This window comes from Coregonus clupeaformis, unplaced genomic scaffold (genome assembly GCF_020615455.1).
Source record: "Coregonus clupeaformis isolate EN_2021a unplaced genomic scaffold, ASM2061545v1 scaf0153, whole genome shotgun sequence".
NCBI classification, from domain to species: domain Eukaryota; kingdom Metazoa; phylum Chordata; class Actinopteri; order Salmoniformes; family Salmonidae; genus Coregonus; species Coregonus clupeaformis.
Window position 1 is genome coordinate 283,440 of NW_025533608.1, and position 11,561 is coordinate 295,000.

General features: G+C 47.6%; 38 non-coding genes across 38 annotated transcripts; 24 read left to right on the forward strand and 14 right to left on the reverse strand.

Annotated features, from left to right (window-relative positions):
- The first annotated feature begins 41 nt into the window (after positions 1-41).
- On the forward strand, positions 42-128 carry trnay-gua. Its single transcript is given in 2 exon segments — positions 42-78; positions 93-128. It is a non-coding gene; the product is annotated as a tRNA-Tyr (tRNA).
- A 264-nt stretch (positions 129-392) lies between these two features.
- trnae-cuc lies at positions 393-464 on the reverse strand. The gene has a single exon. It is a non-coding gene; the product is annotated as a tRNA-Glu (tRNA).
- Positions 465-560: 96 nt separating this feature from the next.
- On the forward strand, positions 561-632 carry trnaa-ugc. Its single transcript has one exon. It is a non-coding gene; the product is annotated as a tRNA-Ala (tRNA).
- Positions 633-742: 110 nt separating this feature from the next.
- trnay-gua lies at positions 743-829 on the forward strand. The gene is given in 2 exon segments: positions 743-779; positions 794-829. It is a non-coding gene; the product is annotated as a tRNA-Tyr (tRNA).
- A 265-nt stretch (positions 830-1,094) lies between these two features.
- trnae-cuc lies at positions 1,095-1,166 on the reverse strand. The gene has a single exon. It is a non-coding gene; the product is annotated as a tRNA-Glu (tRNA).
- Positions 1,167-1,444: 278 nt separating this feature from the next.
- Positions 1,445-1,531, forward strand: trnay-gua. The gene is given in 2 exon segments: positions 1,445-1,481; positions 1,496-1,531. It is a non-coding gene; the product is annotated as a tRNA-Tyr (tRNA).
- Positions 1,532-2,146: 615 nt separating this feature from the next.
- On the forward strand, positions 2,147-2,233 carry trnay-gua. The gene is given in 2 exon segments: positions 2,147-2,183; positions 2,198-2,233. It is a non-coding gene; the product is annotated as a tRNA-Tyr (tRNA).
- A 264-nt stretch (positions 2,234-2,497) lies between these two features.
- trnae-cuc lies at positions 2,498-2,569 on the reverse strand. The gene has a single exon. It is a non-coding gene; the product is annotated as a tRNA-Glu (tRNA).
- A 277-nt stretch (positions 2,570-2,846) lies between these two features.
- Positions 2,847-2,933, forward strand: trnay-gua. The gene is given in 2 exon segments: positions 2,847-2,883; positions 2,898-2,933. It is a non-coding gene; the product is annotated as a tRNA-Tyr (tRNA).
- A 263-nt stretch (positions 2,934-3,196) lies between these two features.
- Positions 3,197-3,268, reverse strand: trnae-cuc. Its single transcript has one exon. It is a non-coding gene; the product is annotated as a tRNA-Glu (tRNA).
- A 96-nt stretch (positions 3,269-3,364) lies between these two features.
- Positions 3,365-3,436, forward strand: trnaa-ugc. Its single transcript has one exon. It is a non-coding gene; the product is annotated as a tRNA-Ala (tRNA).
- A 110-nt stretch (positions 3,437-3,546) lies between these two features.
- Positions 3,547-3,633, forward strand: trnay-gua. Its single transcript is given in 2 exon segments — positions 3,547-3,583; positions 3,598-3,633. It is a non-coding gene; the product is annotated as a tRNA-Tyr (tRNA).
- A 262-nt stretch (positions 3,634-3,895) lies between these two features.
- On the reverse strand, positions 3,896-3,967 carry trnae-cuc. Its single transcript has one exon. It is a non-coding gene; the product is annotated as a tRNA-Glu (tRNA).
- Positions 3,968-4,063: 96 nt separating this feature from the next.
- trnaa-ugc lies at positions 4,064-4,135 on the forward strand. Its single transcript has one exon. It is a non-coding gene; the product is annotated as a tRNA-Ala (tRNA).
- A 110-nt stretch (positions 4,136-4,245) lies between these two features.
- Positions 4,246-4,332, forward strand: trnay-gua. Its single transcript is given in 2 exon segments — positions 4,246-4,282; positions 4,297-4,332. It is a non-coding gene; the product is annotated as a tRNA-Tyr (tRNA).
- A 263-nt stretch (positions 4,333-4,595) lies between these two features.
- trnae-cuc lies at positions 4,596-4,667 on the reverse strand. The gene has a single exon. It is a non-coding gene; the product is annotated as a tRNA-Glu (tRNA).
- Positions 4,668-4,763: 96 nt separating this feature from the next.
- On the forward strand, positions 4,764-4,835 carry trnaa-ugc. Its single transcript has one exon. It is a non-coding gene; the product is annotated as a tRNA-Ala (tRNA).
- A 110-nt stretch (positions 4,836-4,945) lies between these two features.
- trnay-gua lies at positions 4,946-5,032 on the forward strand. Its single transcript is given in 2 exon segments — positions 4,946-4,982; positions 4,997-5,032. It is a non-coding gene; the product is annotated as a tRNA-Tyr (tRNA).
- A 263-nt stretch (positions 5,033-5,295) lies between these two features.
- On the reverse strand, positions 5,296-5,367 carry trnae-cuc. The gene has a single exon. It is a non-coding gene; the product is annotated as a tRNA-Glu (tRNA).
- Positions 5,368-5,463: 96 nt separating this feature from the next.
- trnaa-ugc lies at positions 5,464-5,535 on the forward strand. The gene has a single exon. It is a non-coding gene; the product is annotated as a tRNA-Ala (tRNA).
- Positions 5,536-5,646: 111 nt separating this feature from the next.
- trnay-gua lies at positions 5,647-5,733 on the forward strand. Its single transcript is given in 2 exon segments — positions 5,647-5,683; positions 5,698-5,733. It is a non-coding gene; the product is annotated as a tRNA-Tyr (tRNA).
- A 265-nt stretch (positions 5,734-5,998) lies between these two features.
- trnae-cuc lies at positions 5,999-6,072 on the reverse strand. The gene has a single exon. It is a non-coding gene; the product is annotated as a tRNA-Glu (tRNA).
- A 95-nt stretch (positions 6,073-6,167) lies between these two features.
- trnaa-ugc lies at positions 6,168-6,239 on the forward strand. Its single transcript has one exon. It is a non-coding gene; the product is annotated as a tRNA-Ala (tRNA).
- Positions 6,240-6,349: 110 nt separating this feature from the next.
- On the forward strand, positions 6,350-6,436 carry trnay-gua. Its single transcript is given in 2 exon segments — positions 6,350-6,386; positions 6,401-6,436. It is a non-coding gene; the product is annotated as a tRNA-Tyr (tRNA).
- Positions 6,437-6,700: 264 nt separating this feature from the next.
- trnae-cuc lies at positions 6,701-6,772 on the reverse strand. The gene has a single exon. It is a non-coding gene; the product is annotated as a tRNA-Glu (tRNA).
- A 96-nt stretch (positions 6,773-6,868) lies between these two features.
- On the forward strand, positions 6,869-6,940 carry trnaa-ugc. The gene has a single exon. It is a non-coding gene; the product is annotated as a tRNA-Ala (tRNA).
- Positions 6,941-7,050: 110 nt separating this feature from the next.
- trnay-gua lies at positions 7,051-7,137 on the forward strand. The gene is given in 2 exon segments: positions 7,051-7,087; positions 7,102-7,137. It is a non-coding gene; the product is annotated as a tRNA-Tyr (tRNA).
- Positions 7,138-7,567: 430 nt separating this feature from the next.
- trnaa-ugc lies at positions 7,568-7,639 on the forward strand. The gene has a single exon. It is a non-coding gene; the product is annotated as a tRNA-Ala (tRNA).
- Positions 7,640-7,748: 109 nt separating this feature from the next.
- trnay-gua lies at positions 7,749-7,835 on the forward strand. Its single transcript is given in 2 exon segments — positions 7,749-7,785; positions 7,800-7,835. It is a non-coding gene; the product is annotated as a tRNA-Tyr (tRNA).
- Positions 7,836-8,099: 264 nt separating this feature from the next.
- On the reverse strand, positions 8,100-8,171 carry trnae-cuc. The gene has a single exon. It is a non-coding gene; the product is annotated as a tRNA-Glu (tRNA).
- A 278-nt stretch (positions 8,172-8,449) lies between these two features.
- On the forward strand, positions 8,450-8,536 carry trnay-gua. Its single transcript is given in 2 exon segments — positions 8,450-8,486; positions 8,501-8,536. It is a non-coding gene; the product is annotated as a tRNA-Tyr (tRNA).
- Positions 8,537-8,799: 263 nt separating this feature from the next.
- Positions 8,800-8,871, reverse strand: trnae-cuc. Its single transcript has one exon. It is a non-coding gene; the product is annotated as a tRNA-Glu (tRNA).
- A 279-nt stretch (positions 8,872-9,150) lies between these two features.
- On the forward strand, positions 9,151-9,237 carry trnay-gua. Its single transcript is given in 2 exon segments — positions 9,151-9,187; positions 9,202-9,237. It is a non-coding gene; the product is annotated as a tRNA-Tyr (tRNA).
- Positions 9,238-9,501: 264 nt separating this feature from the next.
- On the reverse strand, positions 9,502-9,573 carry trnae-cuc. The gene has a single exon. It is a non-coding gene; the product is annotated as a tRNA-Glu (tRNA).
- Positions 9,574-9,851: 278 nt separating this feature from the next.
- On the forward strand, positions 9,852-9,938 carry trnay-gua. Its single transcript is given in 2 exon segments — positions 9,852-9,888; positions 9,903-9,938. It is a non-coding gene; the product is annotated as a tRNA-Tyr (tRNA).
- Positions 9,939-10,202: 264 nt separating this feature from the next.
- On the reverse strand, positions 10,203-10,274 carry trnae-cuc. Its single transcript has one exon. It is a non-coding gene; the product is annotated as a tRNA-Glu (tRNA).
- Positions 10,275-10,552: 278 nt separating this feature from the next.
- trnay-gua lies at positions 10,553-10,639 on the forward strand. Its single transcript is given in 2 exon segments — positions 10,553-10,589; positions 10,604-10,639. It is a non-coding gene; the product is annotated as a tRNA-Tyr (tRNA).
- A 264-nt stretch (positions 10,640-10,903) lies between these two features.
- Positions 10,904-10,975, reverse strand: trnae-cuc. The gene has a single exon. It is a non-coding gene; the product is annotated as a tRNA-Glu (tRNA).
- Between the last annotated feature and the right edge of the window lie 586 nt (positions 10,976-11,561).

Below are 11,561 nucleotides of genomic sequence, written 5' to 3' on the forward strand. Positions count from 1 at the left end.
CTTATTGAATCTAAGGGATCGGCGTTGCTTTTTCCCTGTCACCTTCGATAGCTCAGTTGGTAGAGCGGAGGACTGTAGGTGAAATTGCAGCAATCCTTAGGTCGCTGGTTCAAATCCGGCTCGAAGGAGGGTAGCTTTTCCTGTGGTTTTCGCCAACTTTTTTACGAAAGTGCAGATTGATTGTGCTTGCCCAAAAGATTATCTTCCTCGGAGAGTGCCAAATCCTTCACTTGTTGACCTTCGATACCTCAGTTGGTAGAGTAAAAGGACTGTAGGTGAAATTTCAAGAATCCTGAGGTCACTGGCTCAAAGGGGGGCAACAATTTTTGTGGCTTGTGCCAACTTTTTAGACGTATGAGATGTTTGCGTTGTGTTTTCCCAAAAATGTTTCATTCCCTGACCGGGAATCGAACCCAGGCCGCGGCGGTGAGAGCACCGAATCCTAACCACTAGACCACCAGGGACAGGTCAGAAAACCAAATCCATGAAGGGGCTAAACAGCATTCTTTTCCCTCTGCTCTTTTTTTCTCTATCTCCATATGCAACTACTTGCCAGCTGAGGGGATGTAGCTCAGTGGTAGAGCGCATGCTTTGCATGTATGAGGCCCCGGGTTCAATCCCCGGCATCTCCATGGACCCACCAATCTCAGCAGGTCAAGCTATAAAAGGGCAGCTTTGATTCAGCATCTCTTCTGACCCTCCTTATTGAATCTAAGGGATCGGCGTTGCTTTTTCCCTGTCACCTTCGATAGCTCAGTTGGTAGAGCGGAGGACTGTAGGTGAAATTGCAGCAATCCTTAGGTCGCTGGTTCAAATCCGGCTCGAAGGAGGGTAGCCTTTTCCTGTGGTTTTCGCCAACTTTTTACGAAAGTGCAGATTGATTGTGCTTGCCCAAAAGATTATCTTCCTCGGAGAGTGCCAAATCCTTCACTTGTTGACCTTCGATACCTCAGTTGGTAGAGCAAAATCACTGTAGGTGAAATTTCAAGAATCCTGAGGTCACTGGCTCAAAGGGGGGGCAACTATTTTTGTGGCTTGTGCCAACTTTTTAGACGTATGAGATGTTTGCGTTGTGTTTTCCCAAAAATGTTTCATTCCCTGACCGGGAATCGAACCCAGGCCACGGCGGTGAGAGCACCGAATCCTATCCACTAGACCACCAGGGACAGGTCTGAAAACCAAATCCATGAAGGGGCTAAACAGCATTCTTTTCCCTCTGCTCTTTTTTCTCTATCTCCATATGCAACTACTTGCCAGCTGAGGGGATGTAGCTCAGTGGTAGAGCGCATGCTTTGCATGTATGAGGCCCCCGGGTTCAATCCCCGGCATCTCCATGGACCCACCAATCTCAGCAGGTCAAGCTATAAAAGGGCAGCTTTTATTCAGCATCTCTTCTGACCCTCCTTATTGAATCTAAGGGATCGGCGTTGCTTTTTCCCTGTCACCTTCGATAGCTCAGTTGGTAGAGCGGAGGACTGTAGGTGAAATTGCAGCAATCCTTAGGTCGCTGGTTCAAATCCGGCTCGAAGGAGGGTAGCTTTTCCTGTGGTTTTTGCCAACTTTTTTACGAAAGTGCAGATTGATTGTGCTTGCCCAAAAGATAATCTTCCTCGGAGAGTGCCAAATCCTTCACTTGTTGACCTTCGATACCTCAGTTGGTAGAGTAAAAGGACTGTAGGTGAAATTTCAAGAATCCTGAGGTCACTGGCTCAAAGGGGGGCAACTATTTTTGTGGCTTGTGCCAACTTTTTAGACGTATGAGATGTTTGCGTTGTGTTTTCCCAAAAATGTTTCATTCCCTGACCGGGAATCGAACCCCAGGCCGCTGCGGTGAGAGCACCGAATCCTAACCACTAGACCACCAGGGACAGGTCTGAAAATCCAAATCCATGAAGGGGCTAAACAGCATTCTTTTCCCTCTGCTCTTTTTTTCTCTATCTCCATATGCAACTACTTGCCAGCTGAGGGGATGTAGCTCAGTGGTAGAGCGCATGCTTTGCATGTATGAGGCCCCGGGTTCAATCCCGGCATCTCCATGGACCCACCAATCTCAGCAGGTCAAGCTATAAAAGGGCAGCTTTGATTCAGCATCTCTTCTGACCCTCCTTATTGAATCTAAGGGATCGGTGTTGCTTTTTCCCTGTCACCTTCGATAGCTCAGTTGGTAGAGCGGAGGACTGTAGGTGAAATTGCAGCAATCCTTAGGTCGCTGGTTCAAATCCGGCTCGAAGGAGGGTAGCTTTTCCTGTGGTTTTCGCCAACTTTTTTACGAAAGTGCAGATTGATTGTGCTTGCCCAAAAGATTATCTTCCTCGGAGAGTGCCAAATCCTTCACTTGTTGACCTTCGATACCTTAGTTGGTAGAGCAAAATCACTGTAGGTGAAATTTCAAGAATCCTGAGGTCACTGGCTCAAAGGGGGGGCAACTATTTTTGTGGCTTGTGCCAACTTTTAGACGTATGAGATGTTTGCGTTGTGTTTTCCCAAAAATGTTTCATTCCCTGACCGGGAATCGAACCCAGGCCGCGGCGGTGAGAGCACCGAATCCTAACCACTAGACCACCAGGGACAGGTCTGAAAACCAAATCCATGAAGGGGCTAAACAGCATTCTTTTCCCTCTGCTCTTTTTTTCTCTATCTCCATATGCAACTACTTGCCAGCTGAGGGGATGTAGCTCAGTGGTAGAGCGCATGCTTTGCATGTATGAGGCCCCGGGTTCAATCCCGGCATCTCCATGGACCCACCAATCTCAGCAGGTCAAGCTATAAAAGGGCAGCTTTGATTCAGCATCTCTTCTGACCCTCCTTATTGAATCTAAGGGATCGGCGTTGCTTTTTCCCTGTCACCTTCGATAGCTCAGTTGGTAGAGCGGAGGACTGTAGGTGAAATTGCAGCAATCCTTAGGTCGCTGGTTCAAATCCGGCTCGAAGGAGGGTAGCTTTTCCTGTGGTTTTCGCCAACTTTTTACGAAAGTGCAGATTGATTGTGCTTGCCCAAAAGATTATCTTCCTCGGAGAGTGCCAAATCCTTCACTTGTTGACCTTCGATACCTCAGTTGGTAGAGCAAAATCACTGTAGGTGAAATTTCAAGAATCCTGAGGTCACTGGCTCAAAGGGGGGCAACTATTTTTGTGGCTTGTGCCAACTTTTTAGACGTATGAGATGTTTGCGTTGTGTTTTCCCAAAAATGTTTCATTCCCTGACCGGGAATCGAACCCTGGCCGCGGCGGTGAGAGCACCGAATCCTAACCACTAGACCACCAGGGACAGGTCTGAAAACCAAATCCATGAAGGGGCTAAACAGCATTCTTTTCCCTCTGCTCTTTTTTTCTCTATCTCCATATGCAACTACTTGCCAGCTGAGGGGATGTAGCTCAGTGGTAGAGCGCATGCTTTGCATGTATGAGGCCCCGGGTTCAATCCCCGGCATCTCCATGGACCCACCAATCTCAGCAGGTCAAGCTATAAAAGGGCAGCTTTGATTCAGCATCTCTTCTGACCCTCCTTATTGAATCTAAGGGATCGGTGTTGCTTTTTCCCTGTCACCTTCGATAGCTCAGTTGGTAGAGCGGAGGACTGTAGGTGAAATTGCAGCAATCCTTAGGTCGCTGGTTCAAATCCGGCTCGAAGGAGGGTAGCTTTTCCTGTGGTTTTCGCCAACTTTTTTACGAAAGTGCAGATTGATTGTGCTTGCCCAAAAGATTATCTTCCTCGGAGAGTGCCAAATCCTTCACTTGTTGACCTTCGATACCTCAGTTGGTAGAGCAAAATCACTGTAGGTGAAATTTCAAGAATCCTGAGGTCACTGGCTCAAGGGGGGCAACTATTTTTGTGGCTTGTGCCAACTTTTTAGACGTATGAGATGTTTGCGTTGTGTTTTCCCAAAATGTTTCATTCCCTGACCGGGAATCAAACCCAGGCCACGGCGGTGAGAGCACCGATTCCTATCCACTAGACCACCAGGGACAGGTCTGAAAACCAAATCCATGAAGGGGCTGAACAGCATTCTTTTCCCTCTGCTCTTTTTTTCTCTATCTCCATATGCAACTACTTGCCAGCTGAGGGGATGTAGCTCAGTGGTAGAGCGCATGCTTTGCATGTATGAGGCCCCGGGTTCAATCCCCGGCATCTCCATGGACCCACCAATCTCAGCAGGTCAAGCTATAAAAGGGCAGCTTTGATTCAGCATCTCTTCTGACCCTCCTTATTGAATCTAAGGGATCGGCGTTGCTTTTTCCCTGTCACCTTCGATAGCTCAGTTGGTAGAGCGGAGGACTGTAGGTGAAATTGCAGCAATCCTTAGGTCGCTGGTTCAAATCCGGCTCGAAGGAGGGTAGCTTTTCCTGTGGTTTTCGCCAACTTTTTTACGAAAGTGCAGATTGATTGTGCTTGCCCAAAAGATTATCTTCCTCGGAGAGTGCCAAATCCTTCACTTGTTGACCTTCGATACCTCAGTTGGTAGAGTAAAAGGACTGTAGGTGAAATTTCAAGAATCCTGAGGTCACTGGCTCAAAGGGGGCAACTATTTTTGTGGCTTGTGCCAACTTTTTAGACGTATGAGATGTTTGCGTTGTGTTTTCCCAAAAATGTTTCATTCCCTTACCGGGAATCGAACCCAGGCCGCGGCGGTGAGAGCACCGAATCCTAACCACTAGACCACCAGGGACAGGTCAGAAAACCAAATCCATGAAGGGGCTAAACAGCATTCATTTCCCTCTGCTCTTTTTTTCTCTATCTCCATATGCAACTACTTGCCAGCTGAGGGGATGTAGCTCAGTGGTAGAGCGCATGCTTTGCATGTATGAGGCCCCGGGTTCAATCCCCGGCATCTCCATGGACCCACCAATCTCAGCAGGTCAAGCTATAAAAGGGCAGCTTTGATTCAGCATCTCTTCTGACCCTCCTTATTGAATCTAAGGGATCGGCGTTGCTTTTTCCCTGTCACCTTCGATAGCTCAGTTGGTAGAGCGGAGGACTGTAGGTGAAATTGCAGCAATCCTTAGGTCGCTGGTTCAAATCCGGCTCGAAGGAGGGTAGCTTTTCCTGTGGTTTTCGCCAACTTTTTTACGAAAGTGCAGATTGATTGTGCTTGCCCAAAAGATTATCTTCCTCGGAGAGTGCCAAATCCTTCACTTGTTGACCTTCGATACCTTAGTTGGTAGAGCAAAATCACTGTAGGTGAAATTTCAAGAATCCTGAGGTCACTGGCTCAAAGGGGGCAACTATTTTTGTGGCTTGTGCCAACTTTTTAGACGTATGAGATGTTTGCGTTGTGTTTTCCCAAAAATGTTTCATTCCCTGACCGGGAATCAAACCCAGGCCACGGCGGTGAGAGCACCGATTCCTATCCACTAGACCACCAGGGACAGGTCTGAAAACCAAATCCATGAAGGGGCTGAACAGCATTCTTTTCCCTCTGCTCTTTTTTTCTCTATCTCCATATGCAACTACTTGCCAGCTGAGGGGATGTAGCTCAGTGGTAGAGCGCATGCTTTGCATGTATGAGGCCCCGGGTTCAATCCCCGGCATCTCCATGGACCCACCAATCTCAGCAGGTCAAGCTATAAAAGGGCAGCTTTGATTCAGCATCTCTTCTGACCCTCCTTATTGAATCTAAGGGATCGGCGTTGCTTTTTTCCCTGTCACCTTCGATAGCTCAGTTGGTAGAGCGGAGGACTGTAGGTGAAATTGCAGCAATCCTTAGGTCGCTGGTTCAAATCCGGCTCGAAGGAGGGTAGCTTTTCCTGTGGTTTTCGCCAACTTTTTTACGAAAGTGCAGATTGATTGTGCTTGCCCAAAAGATTATCTTTCTCGGAGAGTGCCAAATCCTTCACTTGTTGACCTTCGATACCTCAGTTGGTAGAGCAAAATCACTGTAGGTGAAATTTCAAGAATCCTGAGGTCACTGGCTCAAAGGGGGGCAACTATTTTTGTGGCTTGTGCCAACTTTTTTAGACGTATGAGATGTTTGCGTTGTGTTTTCCCAAAAATGTTTCATTCCCTGACCGGGGGAATCGAACCCGGGCCGCGGCGGTGAGAGCACCGAATCCTAACCACTAGACCACCAGGGACAGGTCTGAGATCCAAATCCATGAAGGGGCTAAACAGCATTCTTTCCCTCTGCTCTTTTTTTCTCTATCTCCATATGCAACTACTTGCCAGCTGAGGGGATGTAGCTCAGTGGTAGAGCGCATGCTTTGCATGTATGAGGCCCCGGGTTCAATCCCCGGCATCTCCATGGACCCACCAATCTCAGCAGGTCAAGCTATAAAAGGGCAGCTTTGATTCAGCATCTCTTCTGACCCTCCTTATTGAATCTAAGGGATCGGCGTTGCTTTTTCCCTGTCACCTTCGATAGCTCAGTTGGTAGAGCGGAGGACTGTAGGTGAAATTGCAGCAATCCTTAGGTCGCTGGTTCAAATCCGGCTCGAAGGAGGGTAGCTTTTCCTGTGGTTTTCGCCAACTTTTTTTACGAAAGTGCAGATTGATTGTGCTTGCCCAAAAGATTATCTTTCTCGGAGAGTGCCAAATCCTCACTTGTTGACCTTCGATACCTCAGTTGGTAGAGCAAAATCACTGTAGGTGAAATTTCAAGAATCCTGAGGTCACTGGCTCAAAGGGGGGCAACTATTTTTGTGGCTTGTGCCAACTTTTTAGACGTATGAGATGTTTGCGTTGTGTTTTCCCAAAAATGTTTCATTCCCTGACCGGGAATCGAACCCGGGCCGCGGCGGTGAGAGCACCGATTCCTAACCACTAGACCACCAGGGACAGGTCTGAGAACCAAATCCATGAAGGGGCTAAACAGCATTCTTTTCCCTCTGCTCTTTTTTTCTCTATCTCCATATGCAACTACTTGCCAGCTGAGGGGATGTAGCTCAGTGGTAGAGCGCATGCTTTGCATGTATGAGGCCCCGGGTTCAATCCCCGGCATCTCCATGGACCCACCAATCTCAGCAGGTCAAGCTATAAAAGGGCAGCTGTGATTCAGCATCTCTTCTGACCCTCCTTATTGAATCTAAGGGATCGGCGTTGCTTTTTCCCTGTCACCTTCGATAGCTCAGTTGGTAGAGCGCAGGACTGTAGGTGAAATTGCAGCAATCCTTAGGTCGCTGGTTCAAATCCGGCTCGAAGGAGGGTAGCTTTTCCTGTGGTTTTCGCCAACTTTTTTACGAAAGTGCAGATTGATTGTGCTTGCCAAAAAGATTATCTTCCTCGGAGAGTGCCAAATCCTTCACTTGTTGACCTTCGATACCTTAGTTGGTAGAGCAAAATCACTGTAGGTGAAATTTCAAGAATCCTGAGGTCACTGGCTCAAAGGGGGGCAACTATTTTTGTGGCTTGTGCCATCTTTTTAGACGTATGAGATGTTTGCGTTGTGTTTTCTCAAAAATGTTTCATTCCCTGACCGGGAATCGAACCCGGCCACGGCGGTGAGAGCACGAATCCTAACCACTAGACCACCAGGGACAGGTCTGAGATCCAAATCCATGAAGGGGCTAAACAGCATTCTTTTCCCTCTGCTCTTTTTTTCTCTATCTCCATATGCAACTACTTGCCAGCTGAGGGGATGTAGCTCAGTGGTAGAGCGCATGCTTTGCATGTATGAGGCCCCGGGTTCAATCCCCGGCATCTCCATGGACCCACCAATCTCAGCAGGTCAAGCTATAAAAGGGCAGCTTTGATTCAGCATCTCTTCTGACCCTCCTTATTGAATCTAAGGGATCGGCGTTGCTTTTTCCTGTCACCTTCGATAGCTCAGTTGGTAGAGCGGAGGACTGTAGGTGAAATTGCACCAATCCTTAGGTCGCTGGTTCAAATCCGGCTCGAAGGAGGGTATTTTTTCCTGTGGTTTTCGCCAACTTTTTTACGAAAGTGCAGATTGATTGTGCTTGCCCAAAAGATTATCTTTCTCGGAGAGTGCCAAATCCTTCACTTGTTGACCTTCGATACCTCAGTTGGTAGAGCAAAATCACTATAGGTGAAATTTCAAGAATCCTGAGGTCACTGGCTCAAAGGGGGGCAACTATTTTTGTGGCTTGTGCCAACTTTTTAGACGTATGAGATGTTTGCGTTGTGTTTTCTCAAAAATGTTTCATTCCCTGACCGGGAATCGAACCCGGGCCGCGGCGGTGAGAGCGCAAAATCCTAACCACTAGACCACCAGGGACAGGTCTGAGATCCAAATCCTTGAAGGGGCTAAACAGCATTCTTTTCCCTCTGCTCTTTTTTTCTCTATCTCCATATGCAACTACTTGCCAGCTGAGGGGATGTAGCTCAGTAGGAGAGCGCATGCTTTGCATGTCTGAGGCCCCGGGTTCAATACCCGGCATCTCCATGGACCCACCAATCTCAGCAGGTCAAGCTATAAAAGGGCAGCTTTGATTCAGCATCTCTTCTGACCCTCCTTATTGAATCTAAGGGATCGGCGTTGCTTTTTCCCTGTCACCTTCGATAGCTCAGTTGGTAGAGCGGAGGACTGTAGGTGAAATTGCAGCAATCCTTAGGTCGCTGGTTCAAATCTGGCTCGAAGGAGGGTATTTTTTCCTGTGGTTTTCGCCAACTTTTTTACGAAAGTGCAGATTGATTGTGCTTGCCCAAAAGATTATCTTTCTCGGAGAGTGCCAAATCCTTCACTTGTTGACCTTCGATAACTCAGTTGGTAGAGCAAAATCACTGTAGGTGAAATTTCAAGAATCCTGAGGTCACTGGCTCAAAGGGGGGCAACTATTTTTGTGGCTTGTGCCAACTTTTTAGACGTATGAGATGTTTGCGTTGTGTTTTCCCAAAATGTTTCATTCCCTGACCGGGAATCGAACCCGGGCCGCGGCGGTGAGAGCGCCGAATCCTAACCACTAGACCACCAGGGACAGGTCTGTAAACCAAAGCCATGAAGGGGCTAAACAGCATTCTTTTCCCTCTGCTCTTTTTTTCTCTATCTCCATATGCAACTACTTGCCAGCTGAGGGGATGTAGCTCAGTGGTAGAGCGCATGCTTTGCATGTATGAGGCCCCAGGTTCAATCCCCGGCATCTCCATGGACCCACCAATCTCAGCAGGTCAAGCTATAAAAGGGCAGCTTTGATTCAGCATCTCTTCTGACCCTCCTTATTGAATCTAAGGGATCGGCGTTGCTTTTTTCCCTGTCATCTTCGATAGCTCAGTTGGTAGAGCGGAGGACTGTAGGTGAAATTGCATTAATCCTTAGGTCGCTGGTTCAAATCCGGCTCGAAGGAGGGTATTTTTTCCTGTGGTTTTCGCCAACTTTTTTACGAAAGTGCAGATTGATTGTGCTTGCCCAAAAGATTATCTTTCTCGGAGAGTGCCAAATCCTTCACTTGTTGACCTTCGATACCTCAGTTGGTAGAGCAAAATCACTGTAGGTGAAATTTCAAGAATCCTGAGGTCACTGGCTCAAAGGGGGGCAACTATTTTTGTAGCTTGTGCCAACTTTTTAGACGTATGAGATGTTTGCGTTGTGTTTTCTCAAAAATGTTTCATTCCCTGACCGGGAATCGAACCCGGGCCTCTGCGGTGAGAGTGGAAAATCCTAACCACTAGACCACCAGGGACAGGTCTGAGATCCAAATCCTTGAAGGGGCTAAACAGCATTCTTTTCCCTCTGCTCTTTTTTTCTCTATCTCCATATGCAACTACTTGCCAGCTGAGGGGATGTAGCTCAGTAGGAGAGCGCATGCTTTGCATGTATGAGGCCCCTGGTTCAATACCTGGCATCTCCATGGACCCACCAATCTCAGCAGGTCAAGCTATAAAAGGGCAGCTGTGATTCAGCATCTCTTCTGACCCTCCTTATTGAATCTAAGGGATCGGCGTTGCTTTTTCCCTGTCACCTTCGATAGCTCAGTTGGTAGAGCGGAGGACTGTAGGTGAAATTGCACCAATCCTTAGGTCGCTGGTTCAAATCCGGCTCGAAGGAGGGTAGCATTTCCTGTGGTTTTCGCCAACTTTTTTACGAAAGTGCAGATTGATTGTGCTTTCCCAAAAGATTATCTTTCTCGGAGAGTGCCAAATCCTTCACTTGTTGACCTTCGATACCTCAGTTGGTAGAGCAAAATCACTGTAGGTGAAATTTCAAGAATCCTGAGGTCACTGGCTCAAAGGGGGGCAACTATTTTTGTGGCTTGTGCCAACTTTTTAGACGTATGAGATGTTTGCGTTGTGTTTTCTCCAAAATGTTTCATTCCCTGACCGGGAATCGAACACGGGCCGCGGCGGTGAGAGCGCCGAATCCTAACCACTAGACCACCAGGGACAGGTCTGAAAACCAGAGCCATGAAGGGGCTAAACAGCATTCTTTTCCCTCTGCTCTTTTTTTCTCTATCTCCATATGCAACTACTTGCCAGCTGAGGGGATGTAGCTCAGTAGGAGAGCGCATGCTTTGCATGTATGAGGCCCCTGGTTCAATACCTGGCATCTCCATGGACCCACCAATCTCAGCAGGTCAAGCTGTAAAAGGGCAGCTGTGATTCAGCATCTCTTCTGACCCTCCTTATTGAATCTAAGGGATCGGCGTTGCTTTTTCCCTGTCACCTTCGATAGCTCAGTTGGTAGAGCGGAGGACTGTAGGTGAAATTGCACCAATCCTTAGGTCGCTGGTTCAAATCCGGCTCGAAGGAGGGTATTTTTTCCTGTGGTTTTCGCCAACTTTTTTACGAAAGTGCAGATTGATTGTGCTTTCCCAAAAGATTATCTTTCTCGGAGAGTGCCAAATCCTTCACTTGTTGACCTTCGATACCTCAGTTGGTAGAGCAAAATCACTGTAGGTGAAATTTCAAGAATCCTGAGGTCACTGGCTCAAAGGGGGGCAACTATTTTTGTAGCTTGTGCCAACTTTTTAGACGTATGAGATGTTTGCGTTGTGTTTTCTCAAAAATGTTTCATTCCCTGACCGGGAATCGAACCCGGGCCTCTGCGGTGAGAGTGGAAAATCCTAACCACTAGACCACCAGGGACAGGTCTGAGATCCAAATCCTTGAAGGGGCTAAACAGCATTCTTTTCCCTCTGCTCTTTTTTTCTCTATCTCCATATGCAACTACTTGCCAGCTGAGGGGATGTAGCTCAGTGGTAGAGCGCATGCTTTGCATGTATGAGGCCCCGTGTTCAATCCCCGGCATCTCCATGGACCCACCAATCTCATCAGGTCAAGCTATAAAAGGGCAGGTGTGATTCAGCATCTCTTCTGACCCTCCTTATTGAATCTAAGGGATCGGCGTTGCTTTTTCCCTGTCACCTTCGATAGCTCAGTTGGTAGAGGTCGCTGGTTCAAATCCGGCTCGAAGGAGGGTATTTTTTCCTGTGGTTTTCGCCAACTTTTTTACGAAAGTGCAGATTGATTGTGCTTGCCCAAAAGATTATCTTTCTCGGAGAGTGCCAAATCCTTCACTTGTTGACCTTCGATACCTCAGTTGGTAGAGCAAAATCACTGTAGGTGAAATTTCAAGAATCCTGAGGTCACTGGCTCAAAGGGGGGCAACTATTTTTGTGGCTTGTGCCAACTTTTTAGACGTATGAGATGTTTGCGTTGTGTTTTCTCCAAA